This window comes from Globicephala melas, chromosome 5 (genome assembly GCF_963455315.2).
Source record: "Globicephala melas chromosome 5, mGloMel1.2, whole genome shotgun sequence".
NCBI classification, from domain to species: domain Eukaryota; kingdom Metazoa; phylum Chordata; class Mammalia; order Artiodactyla; family Delphinidae; genus Globicephala; species Globicephala melas.
In genome coordinates this window covers 107,084,010-107,096,874 of record NC_083318.1, presented here as the reverse complement: position 1 = coordinate 107,096,874, position 12,865 = coordinate 107,084,010, and the positions used below count along the sequence as shown (strand labels likewise).

Below are 12,865 nucleotides of genomic sequence, written 5' to 3'. Positions count from 1 at the left end.
TGTCATACTGGCTTCCAGAAAAAACTGTACCCAGTTACATTCCACCAGTCACACGCTCCTGGCCTTTCTTTATGTTACCTCCGACTGTTTTACTGCTTCTCCATTTTGAATTGATGCGTCTTCACAAAATTGCAAACTCAGGTTTTCCAATGAAGTGATATCTTTTCCTCTATTTTTCATGCTTTTCCCTGAATGCAGGTATGTCCTCAGAATCCTTCTTGACACAGAATTTAGGCATAAGAAGTTAAATGATTACAAGTGTCCCACGTGAGGAAACCTAATTGCCATCACTGCCTTATGGCTGAAATAAGACAGCAGATGGTTAGAGACCAGACAGTCAGTGGTATCACATGTCACTCTCCACCATGTAGACTTGGCAGTACAGAGGGCAGGACAGGACTGGAGCAAGAGGCCAGCATTAGTGGTTTTGTGCATACCAATAAATCAGGCCTACTAATAAGGAGAAGGTCTCAGAGCACTGATTATGGTCTCCCTTTCAGATTCAAGATTTGGCTATAGCATGAGGGTCTGTGGGAGGAAGAGGAAAAGCTACACAGATTCCTCAAGGATTAGGTAGCTGATGAGGGCTCCATTAAGGAAGCTTCCCACTCTGTTAGCTAATAGAACACTTACACAGTTCTAAGACGGCAGTGATTTTTAAAATCCAGGTTAAGCTGCTGTATCTTTTTCCATGTCTGAATTTACTGTTACAACTTGTCCAGAGGTATAATTTAGTAGCTGCTGGGGGGGCCGCGAGCTGTTTGTGGTTGTGAGTGATCAGCGCTGGGCCAGCGGCAAAGGTTATCGATTCAGACATAAGCCCTTATTGGCGCTGCCTGAATGAGGATCTCCTGGCTGGTCCTTTCTTCTCTCCTGGCTGCTGATCAATCGCCTGGAGAACCAGACCTTTTAACCTCTGTACCCCTCTCTGTGAGCATGACCCCATGGGACAGCTTCTCGGGCCAGGCCTCAACATTTGAAAGCAGGAAGGGGTGGGGAATGTGAGGGCCTGCTTGTGATTTAGAACAAAACCAAACCACTTTGAAAATCAATTTTTAACTGCCTTAGCTCTCACTTTGTAAAGCATTTCTCAACAGCTTTCTTTATTTTGACAGTAAGATGTTTCTTCTGCCAGCATTAAAAAAATCCTTTTAATTTTAGTGGTTTGCCTTGTTTTTCTAAAAGAAAAAAATTATGTGCACACAATAGTTCAGGAAAAAAACCCAAACAGAACCTTGGCACTTTGGACCTTCTTCAACTAGATTGCTGGCAGACTTACAAAAGGTTTTCTTAATTGTAAAATATGCCAGGAAGCAGAGAATGTTTTCATTCCCAATTCATATATTCTTCTTGAGAGAAAGCATGGTTTCCCAGATAACCTCTTACCTTCTACCTTCCCATTGACCCTCTGGCAGAAGTCGGGCCTGTGCTCCGTGTGGGCCCCCTCCCCGCCCTCCTCTCCCTTCTTTCCCTTCTCCTCCTCTCATTACTTTTGCTCTCCTCCATCCCCACTGCCTTTTCTCCTAAGTTCTTGAAAGTTCTGCTGTTTTTCATTGTGACATAACATGGCACTTGATAATATTACAGCTTAATCGTTGAAAACAAAGATATAGTTTGTGTTCTGGTTATGTGTATGTGTGTGTATATGTGTGTGGTGTGTGTATGGTGTGTATGTGTTAATAACATCATAGTCTCATAAGTGTGTTCCCTCTCTCACTTGCCCATTTATATGAACTGAAAACTGAAATATGGGAAAGAGGCAAATTTCATGTCCAATAAGTGGGTCCATTACTGAAGACTGGAATCCTCATGCCTCTTCAGAATGAAATGAGGCAGGCTTTAAGAGAATATTTTGTTATTTGATACACACCTCCTTTTACAAACCCAGGACTTATTGTTTCATAACTGGAAGATTGTACCTTTTACCACCTTCACCCATTTCACGTGCTTCTCTGCCCACCATCTCCACACACCCACTTCTGGCAACAATCTGTTCTCTGTATGTATGAGTTCAGGTCTTTTTTTTTCAGATTCCACATATAAATGAGATCATACAGTATTTTTCTTTCTCTGTCTGACTTATTTCACTTAGCATAGTACTCTCAAGGTCCATTCACGTTGTCACAAATGGCAGGATTTCCTTCTTTCGTATGGCTGAATAATATTTCTTTGCATTATATTCCATATTTTCTTTACCCATTCATCCATTGATAGACTCTATTGACACATATTTTTGTGCATTTTATCTTCACTCTCTTTGTTTTTGTCTTTTCTGTCTCTCTCTCTCTACACACACACACACACACACACACACACACACACACCTTCCAGTCCAGCCTATTTTATAGCTCTAACTAGCATCATTTTTGTGAGTGTGAATTTAGGTCATTGTCATGCTTTGCTCCTTGACTTTGGTTTCCACTCTTGATTCTGAATTCAAGTTTATAGGCATCTATGGATGAAGAGAAAGGGGCCATGACAAGGTTCATTTGCCCTGCCTAGGATGCTTGTTTTTCTGGTACCTAGTGAATGAGTTGGCTTTGTTCAAATGATACCAGTCGTTAGTGGGGTTGAAAGGCAGCCAGGCTACCATGTTAATGTGGATGGGGATCATTTGCCCTGTAGAGTTAGTTTCATGAAAGCCAACATCCATGCCAACTGTTCTCTCTTCTACTCTCTATGTGATCAGGAAACAGTGAAATTTCCTAGGAAGTAAACTCCAATGAGCCCTCATTAATTAAGAAAAGAGTAGTTGGGTATTTTTTTATTCAATTAAATTGAGTTAAAGCTAGTATTTAACTCAATTTAATTGAATTGAGTTAAATACTATAAAGCTAATCTATCTGTGGAAGATTGTTGAACAAGAGAATAGTGTACACAAAATATTCATTTTACTTGAAACCACTTTTAAGCAGATCAGAAGCATTCTTTCTTTTACAAATAATTGTTAAAACTACAAAATGTTTTATATAATCATGACCTTACAAAAATCTTGAAGAATAAAATCAGATTTCCTTAAACATATGAATAATAACAATAAGCCTTACATCTATGTAAGAATAGGGCTAATAAATATTTATCTCAATATTTTTATTTGAGTATCATAATAGTCTATTGTGGTATGGCAGAAGTTGTTATCTCCATGTCCTTTTTGGGGATAATTAACTTTAGTTGCCATAGCAGGTAAACCCTGGAACCTCGTTGATTTAACCCCACAAAGGTTTCTTCTCACTCAGGAAAAGTCTGATGGCAACTGGGCCACCCCTCTCAATCTTGCAGCTACACCAAATTGGATGTCTAGAATATATGGCCTCCAAGGTTGCTTCATCTGAGAAAGAATGAGATGGAGGCGGTACACTGGCTTACACCTGTCTTGATCTAGAGTGACTCAAGTCATATGTTCTCATGTTTCATTGGCCTTGAATTAGTCACATGGTCTCAACTTAACTACAGGGAGGTTGGGAAGTGTATCTGGAGAGCTCTACCTTTCTCTGCCACACACATTTCACAAATAATAAAACTCTTAATGATAAGTAACTCCTAATTCATACAGATACTAAATGGAGAAGCTAGGTCTTTACTCTGATCATTTGACCCCAATTCCAATGGATTTATACACCAGTATTTATTTTCTACATAATCTAATCACATAGATAGTTTAATTTAAAAAGACTCTCATTTAATCCTTAAGGCATTGAGACAGTTATATTTGTGCACATTTGGTGAAAAAGTAAGGAAGTTATAAACACTATATGTAATCCTTTTTAATGATGATATTAGTACATGGATCACTTTGCAGGCTTGTTACATTTTCTTGACTCCCCACATAACCAGATCTGTGCTGAAGCAGTGGTGGAATGGAAAGACCACTGGCTTTGGTGTCAGATAGATCTCTATTCCTATCCCTGTATCACCATTTGTTGTGTAATATTTTGAGCAAGTTATTTAACTTCTATTACTTTCATTCTCTTCATTCATATGATAGAGATAATAATATCCATCATGTAGACTTCTTTTTTTGTTTGTTTTCTTTTGTTTTTAGAGTTAAGACAACATTCATGTAGACTTCTTAAATGTATAAATATGATAATATTTATAAAATGCCTGGAAAAAGTAAATACTCAAATGTTATTTTTCCTTTTTTATCCCTTAAAAAGGAGCAAGTTCAAAAGCAAGGTATCTTAGATTCAGAGGATAAAATACAAATCAGCCTTAAAAAAAGAAATTTCATCAAATCTTTAAAAAATATATAAATACTTAAAACAATGGAAAAAAACCTGCCCAATTCAGCAATAAAAAGCAATGTGAAAAAATCCAGAGATAGAGCCTCTGGTTGGATTCGTGAGGTTAGACTGATGAAATACCAGCCGATCTTTATTTCTTGGAGTTGGTAAGTGTAGGGTTTGATGGCCTATCTGGTACCGTTTGTCTCTGCATGGCCCCATGCTTTATTTTACACAGGAGGGAACAATGGGGTGATAAAATCTAATTGCAACAGTGATAAACTTTCTATACGAAAGTCTGAAGCTGTTGTCAGTTGGACTAGTCAGAGGACTTCCTGGGAAACGTCAGAGCTGGGATGGGGAAGGGTGGAAATGGAACTTTCTGTGTGTTTGACTTGCAGGTCATAACCAGCTCTCCCCGTGTCCCAAAGTCATTATCACTCGAGGGAAAATAGCTCCTGGTTTTCTAGGACAATGAAAACAGTGCTAGATTTTGAGCATACTATGGCAGAATATCTTCATAGCTGTATGGAGAATGTGTATTTGACATATGGAATCCAGTGGAGAGATAATACACTTTCAGATTTCCTTGATTTGAACATTGTCAAAGCCCAAGTCTTAAGAATAATACACATTCCCAATTGCAAAGGATTTTAACTGTATCTTTTCCCTTTTGGAGGAGTGAAGTCACCTTGGTTGGTTTTGTTATAAAGTGAAGAGTGAAAACAGAATTGCAAAGAAGTTGGAATTCAGCATCTCCCAGAATGAGTTTTCATAGAGATTGTCAAGAGCAGATTTCAAATGCCCTGGTTAATTTGTTCTGGGGTCTTGTAACTCTTCTGATTGGAGGAGTCTGTGATGTAATAGTCAAGGGGTCTTTCTCAGTGAAGGGTGTTATGGACTGGATATAAACTAGTGACTCTAAAACCTAGAGTAGGCAAAGTGCTAGAGACATAAATTGTTGCTTTCTGTTCTCAGAGCTTCCTCTTACAGTTTTTAAAAGCAATTTTTAAAGTTCTGATTTTTGTTAAAGACTTATCCTGAGCCTTCTGGATATATGGGAAATTAGCATTTTGTGAGCTAGGGTGGACGTTTTGTTTGTTCCTTAACATTTCCCTCCAAAATGTCAAGTAACAGTAACATTTCCATTTTGCTCTTTAGTTGATTGAGTCCCAACTCTTTTGAGGCACTGTTTTAGGTTCTGGAGACACAGAGGTAAAAAAGAAGAGGGCTCTGCTGTCATGGAGCTGACATTCAGGTCCTTGAACTGGGATCTGTGTCACATGCATTTTTCATTGGATCCCTGGCCTCTTTCATGTCACTGACCACTTCTACATGATTTGTGGTTTCCTACATTCATTCATTCATTCATTTTTTTTTAACCTTTCCATCCATTTTACAAAAGGCCTAGAACTCACCTAGAACTCCCGAGCAAACATCTTCTACAGTCACTGAAGGAAGAGGTCACAGTAGTTTTCCCAAGCTCTCTGTGTTCCATGGAAAACACTTTTTAATCAATCTGCGGTTCCCATTTAGGGATGTTGGAACCTGGAGATGATGAAGGCTCACTGACAGTAACAAAGTTCAAATTCGTTGTTCTGAGGATCATGCCATTATGAGGAGTTTAAAATTTGGAAAATGGCTTTACAGAAATAAAAATAACAATCAAAATGGATACAAGTTTTTGAAAGTGACTTAACCAGAGTATATTCAAGTTATTAAACTTGGAGATGGGAACTTGAGAGACCTCCTGCCTTTCCAACGTTCCAATGTCCTGCTCTTCCAATGTGTTCCAAAACACAGTAAAGAGAAAAACCCCACTGGCTAAGAAAAATGTTGCCTGGCTGTGCTGTAATTCAAAGCAGATTTCTAAATCTTCCTCCTGAAAATTTCTTGAGTCTCAGAACTAAGGGCAAAACCACAGGCTGTGAGCGTGAGTGATCCTGCCAGCACGAAGCCTGGGACTCCAGCACCTTTGAACAAATACTCTGTCAAGGCAAATACAACAGAAATCAAACCAGTTCTTTGTAGCTTCCTTCTGTCTCAGCCTGCCTGTGAACTATGCCTATGCATTCCGTGAGTTTAAGAACTCTTCACGGAGTAGATGTGTAGACAGAAACTGGACAAAGTGGTTGAACAGATAGGACACAAGCTGACCTTCCATACTCCACACCCATTTCTGCTTTTCTGGGTTTGCTAAAGGTACTTCTCATTCTTTGGTCACATGGCCAGGAGTCATCTATGGAATCTCCTCTTTCTTTGTTCCTAATATCCACTGGTTTCCAAAAATTTTTGATTCTGTTGCCAAAATAATCTTTTTTCCTGCTCTATTTACTCACTTTATTTCTACTTTCTGATGTCCCAATCACTCTCCCAATACTTCGGTCTACTGAGATTATTGCTTTTGTCAGGTGACCAATGACCCCCAAGCTCCTAACACCCGAAGTCACTGTTCAGTTTCAACCTGAGCCCTTGTCTCAGCCTGATTCAATAGTGCTGTTGGAGGGCACCCCTCTCTTTGGAATACCCTCGTCCCTCGACTACTATGGCACCACCGACTCCTGGCTCTTTCTCTCTGGTCGTGCCTCTGCCCAGCATCTTCTTTGCTGATGCTTCCACCCTTGCCCAGCCTGTAGTAGACAGAACTCAGCCCCCTTCTCTACAGTTTCCAGGTGATCAAATTCATTCTCAAGTAGTTATTAGTTTATTAGTAAGGTAATGCATTCACTTAACTAAGCATTTTTTTTTTGAAGTATAGTTGATTTACAATGTTGTGTTAGTTTCAGGTGTACAGCAAAGTGATTCAGTTATACATACTGATTCTTTTTCATATTCTTTTCCATTATAATTTATTATAAGATATTGAATATAGTTCCCTGTACTGTACAGTAGGACCTTGTTGTTTATCTGTTTTATATATAATAGTTTGTATCTGCTAATTAATTTATCCCTCCCCTCCCCCTCCCCCATTTCCCCTTTGGTAATCATGTTTGTTTTTGAAGTCTGTGAGTCTGTTTCTATTTTGTAAATAAGTTCATTTGTATCATATTTTAGATTCCACATACAAGTGATATCATATGGTATTTGTCTTTCTCTTTTTGACTTACTCCATTTAGTATGATAATCTCTAGGTCCATCCATGTTGCTGCAAATGGCATTTTTCATTCTTTTTTATGGCTGAGTAATATATATATATATATATATATATATATATATATATATATACGCCACATCTTTTTTATCTATTCATCTGTCGATGGACATTTAAGTTGCTTTCATGTCTTGGCTACTGTAAATGAACATTGGGGTGCATGTGTATTTTCGAATTAGAGTTTTCTCTGGATATATGCTTACAAGCAGGATAAAAACACTTATCAAAGTGTGTATAGAGGGAACATATCCCAAAATAATAAAAGCTATTTATGACAAACGCACAGCCCACATAATACTCAAAGGTGAAAACCTGAAAGCCTTCCTGCTGAAATCTGGAACAAGACAAGGATGCCCACTTTCACCACTTCTACTCAACATAGTATTGGAAGTCCTAGTCACAGCCACAGCAATCAGACAAGAAAGAGAAATGAAAGGTATCCAAGTTGGAAGGGAAGAGGTAAATCTGTCTTTATATACAGATGACATGATACTATATACAGAAAACCTTAAAGACTCCACACAAAAACTGCTAGAACTGATAAACGAATTCAGCAAGGTAGTAGGATATGAGATTAACATACAGAAATCAGTTGCATTTCTTTACACTAACAATGAAATATTAGAAAGGGAAAGTAAAAAAAAAAGCCTTTTAAAAACCAAAAAATTACTTAGGAATAAACCTGACCAAGGAGGTGAAAGACTTATACCTGAGAACTATAAAACGTTGATAAAGGAAATCAAAAATGATTCACAGAAATGTAAAGATATTCCATGCTCTTGGATTGGAAGAATTAATATTGTTAAAATGACCATGCTACCCAAAGCAATCTACAGATTTAATGCAATCTCTACAAAATTACCCGTGACATTTTTCACAGAACTAGAACAAATAATCCTAAGATTTATAGGGAACCAGAATTGCCAAAGCAATCCTGAGGAAAAACAACAAAGCTGGAGGCATAACCGTCCCAGACTTCAGACAATACTACAAAGTTACAGTAATCAAAACATTGTGGTATTGGTGCAAAACCCGACATATGGATCAATGGAACAGAACAGAGAGCCCAGAAATAAACCCACACACCTACGATCAATTAATCTTTGACAAAGGAGGCAAGAATATACAATGGAGAAAAGACAGTCTCTTCAGCAAGTGGTGTTGGGAAAACTGGACAGCTGTTTGTAAATTGACGAAGTTAGAACACTCCCTCACACCATACAAAAAAATAAACTGGGCTGAACATTTAAAAACATAGACATATGAAAAGTAAATGTGACTGTTTACCTTCACTCCCACATCCTCAGTAGTTCCTCAGGCTCAATTACCTTCAACCATTTGTATTTTTCAACTCTTTTGCTTTATCCCTGATACTCTAAGAAGTATATTTACACCTCTATTAGTTGATTTGTTAACTTTGGATAACACCTATTAATTCCTCACTATGAAAGAAAAGGAATTAGCTTACTTACACTTCCCTCCAATTTTTTTGTTGTATTTTATAGATCATTGTTCTATTGCTTACCTTTATAAAATAATTGCAGCCCCATTGATGTCACCAGCTGTAGAAGGTAAGGCTTGCCTTTTTACTGTGACAGACGGGAAGTAATCCTGCCTGTGCTTTTCCCACTCTATTCTCTCCCCCACTTCTGCTTCTGAGGTGTGCATTGCTTTCTAGTCACCTTGCTTTCTCTTTGATTCTTTTCCTCTTTCCTGCCTTCTATATTTTTTAAAATTGAAGTATAGTTAATTTTTACTGTTGTGTTCATTTCAGGTGTACAGCAAAGTAATTCAGTTACACATATATATTCTTTATATATGTATTCTTTTTCATTATAGGTCATTACAAGGTAATGAATATTCCTGCCTTCTATTAGAGTGATCACATTTTCTCTATTCCTCAGGTCCCTTTACTGATGTGAAAAGTTATACCTACACTATATATTTTTTTCAGTGGTTACACTTAATATTTTAATGTGAATACTTTTTAATACTTTTTAATTTTAATGTGAATACTTCCAGTTACCTAACATTAATCAATGTCTCTATCCTCTTGTGAAAGAAGGTGGGATCATAAAATGCTTTAACCCAAATCCCTCTTCCTGTCTTCAAAGCTATTGTTATTTGACGTTTTGGTTAAATCTGGTTTTATAACTCCCCCAAATAGATTATTTAGATCTACCACAGGTGAGAGCTGTGGAGATGTCCTGCTCAGATGTCCCTTTGAGTGAGAATTTACTGGCAGGGGTGAAGTTATCTGACAACCTCCATTTGCTGCAGCTTCAGGACCCACCTCAGTGTATACGCTGAAGCCCTGCTCCCTGAGGGATGCCCCCAGCCAAGAGCTCAGCTCAGGAGGAGCCCTAGAGCCCCTATTCTGCCTGGAAGGTGGCTGCTTTACTAGCCTGCCTTGTGGGGCCGAGACTTTCTCAGAGATGTACTGCCATCTCAGGCTCTTCCTTCCCAATCCTTTGTTACTCCTGTCCCTTCCCAGGTGTCAGACGGGTGTCATGTCTGAAGGATTTTCCTGGTGACTCCTGCTTCCTCCCTCCTTAATTTTCACAGGAATTTCCCTGCAACAAAGCTATTGCACTTCTGATTCCATCATGACATCTGCCTCCTGGTGAATCCAAAATTACACCAGTGTTTTCTAATCATTCCTTTGTTCACTTGTGCTTGTTGTACTCCTGCCATTCAGTTCAGCCTAGATATCTTCTTAGGGCATCATTCCCATAATCCCTAGTTTGGAGTACAAGGTTCTGTATGACTGGATATCGTCTTACCTGTCCATCCTCATCCCACACCTCCACCAGTAAATATATTAGCCTTTTAGCTTTTCAACTAAGCTAAGCTTTCTCCTTCTTTAGGGCTTTTCTGTGCCAGCTCCTCTGCCTGGAGGTTTCTTCTTCCCTTCTTTGTAGAGCTAACTCCTTTTCATCTTTACATCTCAGCTTAAATGTCACCCCTTCAAGGAGGTCTTTCCCTGATTACATCTCCCGCTGCTAACTTTTTATTCTCTAACGCAGCAGTTAGTTATTTTTATTTCTAATATCATTTCTGTAATTATTTACTTGTCTATTTTCCACTACATAGCAAGCAGAGATTATGTTTGTTTCATTCATTACTGTAGACTCAGCACTTAGCACAGGACTTAAAATAAAATAGATGTTTAATAAATATTTATTTAATGAAACAATATCCCCTTCTTTCATTTTCACTGACACCATTCTTACCTCTTGTCTGAATCATTGTTATAGGGTACTTTACAGTCTTACTGTTCACCACTGCTAGATTAATCTTCCCGAAGTGTAGCACTTTTGATGTTTATTTCTGCTCAAAGAAGCATGAAGGACTCCCCATTGCTAATGACTGAGACCACTCAGCCTGGAATCCCAGGGCTGCCACAGCATCCCTCTCTGTAACCTCATCTTCCTACATGAGCCCCACCCGCGAGTCAAACTGGACCATTACTAGTCACCAAACACATCTGGGGTTTCCTATCTCCATACCTGTACTAAGCTAGATCCCTCCCTAGACCTTTTCTCTACTTCTTCCTCCCTCTTACCACCTTTTTAGGTCAAAATCCACCAGGACCTTCTCAGTACAAACTCTTTCTCATCCTACTAAATGAATGTGCATCCTCCTAACTCCTGCTCTCACCTCTCTTGGTTTGAGGCTTAGTACCTGCCCACACTTTCTTTATGTTACAATGATTGTTTCCTTGTCTTCCTTTCCTTTACTGGAATCCAAGATCTTTCACAACAGGGTCTCTCTTACACGTCTTTGTGTACTTTACAGTGCTGACCACAATACTTTTCTATTAATATGTTTTTATTTTTTAAACTTTTATTTCATTTATAAATAATAGTTTAATATGGATACCACTTTATTTTTATGAATACAAAATAATACATGTATATTATAGAAGAAAGATAAAAAACTCAGAGAATAAGAAATAAAATCAATGGCAATTACACCACCTTCCAATCCTTATTTCTTAGCATTCTGTTGTGTATCTTTTTTTCTATAAAAGATATTTATATTAGCAGAGATCATACTGAATATAAAATGTGTATTGGAGATTTCCAGTGTCACTGGGAATATGGTGGCAGTTAGTTTTAACCTTCTCTTTTCTCCTGGAAATAAGCAAACAATAGGAGAAAACAAACAAAAAACTCAAAATAGATTTAAGCAAAGGTAAGAAACAAAGGAAACAACGCAGTTTCAAGTTTTCACAAGGAGTGAACAGGAAGTCTAACATCATTTATGCGCATAAGACCAGAGAGTCCAAAAGGCTGGAACGACTGGGTGTCCTCTGAGTTGTCAAGCAGGCTTTCCTTTCAGAACAAGAGGGCTCCACCCCGAGAGGGTGAGAGAGGACAGGGCAGATTTCCGGGGGAGGCAGGGAGGAAAGTACAGAATGTGCCCTGGGAGCCCCGAGGTAGCAATTCTTTGAAAGCAGGAGCAAATCATGACTCCCAGAATGGTGTGATGACCAAGAGCAATGAAGAGATCTTGAGCCCCCAGGAGTCAGAGAGAAAACTTCTGAATGCAGCTGGGCCCTAGACCTTGTTCTATGGCATATCTGACTGCTTTCAACTGCATCATAATCAATGTGTACAGTAATTGGAGAGACAATTTGGAGCTCTAGATGTTACATGCTTTTTTTCAGAGAGGGTTTACTTTTGCTTCTGACAAGTGTTTAGGTTACAGGTAACTCATGTTAATTCAATTCAAGATTAAGCTGATTTGACACTGGGTTTTAGTCTTTGAGGTGTCTGGTCTATGTATGACTTACCCTTATTCTTAGACTCTTGCTCCTTGGCTGGTCTTTGTGTTAGTTTCCTGGTGTTGCCATTAAAAATTATCACAAAGGTGGCTTAAAAAACAGAAGTTTATTATCTCACAGTTCTGGAGGCCAGAAGTTCAAAATAAAGATGTCAGCAGGGCCATGCTCCCTCTGAAGGCTCCAGGGAAAAATCCTCCTTTACCTCTTCTGAGCTTCTGGCTGTCTCAGCAGTCCTCAGCATTCTTTGACTTGCAGCTTCATCATTCCAATCTCTGTCTCTGTTGTCACTTGGCCTGCTCCCATGTGTGTCTGTGTCTTCATATCTCTTCTCTTTTCCTATAGAGACACCAGTCATGTTGGATTTAGTGACCACCCTACTCCAACAGGACCTCATCTTAACTAATTATATCAGGGAAGACCCTATTTCCAAATAAATTTACATTCTGAGGTTCCAGGTGGACATGAATTTTTAGGGGACACTATTCAACCTAGTACAACCTTGAACTCCAGTTTTGTCCCTCTAGCCCTGTGAGAGTTCTGAAAGCTCTGCTCAAGTTCTCATATTTTTAGCCATCATTTCAGAATGAGCAAATGCCTTGAGGGAAAATATGGCACCAAAAATCAGTCTTACCTTCTGTGTTTCCTTTCTTAAGGTTTTTTGTTTGTTTCTGGTAGTTTGTACGTTTTAGTTATGTATTTTTG

The 12,865-nt window shown here is 38.6% G+C and overlaps 1 pseudogene; it reads right to left on the bottom strand.

Annotated features, from left to right (window-relative positions):
- Positions 1 to 12,518, bottom strand: part of LOC115864522 (UTP--glucose-1-phosphate uridylyltransferase pseudogene) — a 41,524-nt pseudogene extending 29,006 nt beyond the window's left edge.
- Between the last annotated feature and the right edge of the window lie 347 nt (positions 12,519 to 12,865).